We start from the raw sequence: 1659 nt of genomic DNA, 5'->3' as shown, positions 1-1659 counted from the left end.
GTCTCAATGGCCAGCTCAGTGTGCCCTGGGGTGGGACCTGTGTGGCATGTTATTCCGGGGATCAAACCCTGGTCGCTGTGCTTACCTAAGCAGGTGCTCAGTCTGCTGAGCTATCTCATCAGCCCCAGGCAAGATTTTATGAAAGTATACAAGCATTAGCAGGATGAACTAAAGTGTGGGGATTACTAAAACATTATCTAACACTATATATCTATGTATCTCTATCTCCATCTCCATCTCTATCTATCTATCTCTATCTATCTATCTATCTAATAATCTATCTATCTATCTATCTATCTATCTATCTATCTATATCTTCCTTCAATATCTCCTTACCTCTTCTACTTTTATGCTGTGCTTTCTTCTCCTTTTTTTTTTTTTTTTAATCTTAACATACCTGCTTTGGAAAATGCCTCTGGAGGCTCATTTTCCACCAAGCAGCCCCATGAAATTTATGATAGTATTTCCACCAATCATTGATGTTTGTCTCATAGGTTTATCACTGAGAAACTCACATGGCAATGTCTTTCTCCATCATATTACTTAGTCACACCACAGAGCAGCACACATGTCTTGCACCCAACGGAAGAGGACAAATGGAACACACACTTGGGGGAAGGATATCACCTCCTTCAGACGGGCGATGTGAGTAGAACACTAGTGAATATCCACTATCCATGGCAATAAGAAAGAGTCAGAACTACCTTTCCTTAAGTGGTTTATACTGGTGTGAAAGTCATGGATCCTGAGACCAGCTGGAGGGACAGCAACAGCCTCCTTCCTTGGTGTGGAGCCCGAGGGGTAATATCAGCACTGGGACACTCACTGTGGCTGTTTCAGCAAAAGGGGAGAGCTGATATGCGATCTGCAGGCTCAAGTTACAAAGCAGAGAGGAAAGAAGAGGGTTATTGTGTGTGGACAGGACTATTGAATCAGGCAGTAAACAGGGCATTCCTTGGGGAATTCCTGATTTAGAAGGAATCGGAGTGGCAGCTGGGGTTTGTGCCAAGCTGTGGACCAGTACTAGTCTGGAAAATCCTATTGTGCAACTGCTTATGTGAAGTAATTGTGCTTCTCAGTGGATACAATCTGAAAACACCTAGTTTACCCTGGTGTTGCACAGGTAGGTAAGCACCCAGAGAGCTCCTTTGCACTTCCTCCTAGGAGTTATGGTGGACTACAATGGCAATGCCCTCCTGTTTTTGAAAGAGCTCAACTCCACCATGGACGCTCTTACAATCTCAGAGGTCTGTTATCTTCATTTAGTGTGTATAGCTGGAAGGAATATTTAAAATAATATAGAAGGCCAAAGACATACGAGACCTTTGGGAAAGTCTACTTAAATTTCAATTCTTCGTGTACCATTTCCCCATCTCCTTTGTTACCTGCTAGGTATTTCCTGAGGATAGATGTTTAAAATTGGCACTAGGAATGTTATAATTATAGTGAAACTTGTGTCTGGAGACCAATTATTCGATCTATGAATTAGTTGTCTAGTCCTTTTTCCCCTAGCAATTTTCTTTCCATGCTTTAGGACTTTTTGCTTTAGCTTTCATTACTGAATGCACAACACTGACTAAATATAGACATTTTAGGGCTGGCCAGATAGCTCAGGGGACTAAAGTGCCTGTTTAGGCAGAGCGCAGCTGCTGGGGTTTA

At 42.4% G+C, this 1659-nt stretch overlaps 1 pseudogene; it reads left to right on the top strand.

The window, feature by feature from the left end:
• The first annotated feature begins 1169 nt into the window (after window positions 1–1169).
• LOC101587736 overlaps window positions 1170–1659 on the top strand; it is a 10684-nt pseudogene continuing 10194 nt past the window's right edge.

The sequence above is a fragment of the Octodon degus genome, unplaced genomic scaffold (genome assembly GCF_000260255.1).
Source record: "Octodon degus isolate 3935 unplaced genomic scaffold, OctDeg1.0 scaffold00109, whole genome shotgun sequence".
NCBI lineage: Eukaryota > Metazoa > Chordata > Mammalia > Rodentia > Octodontidae > Octodon > Octodon degus.
This window is presented reverse-complemented; position numbering and strand designations above follow the sequence as displayed.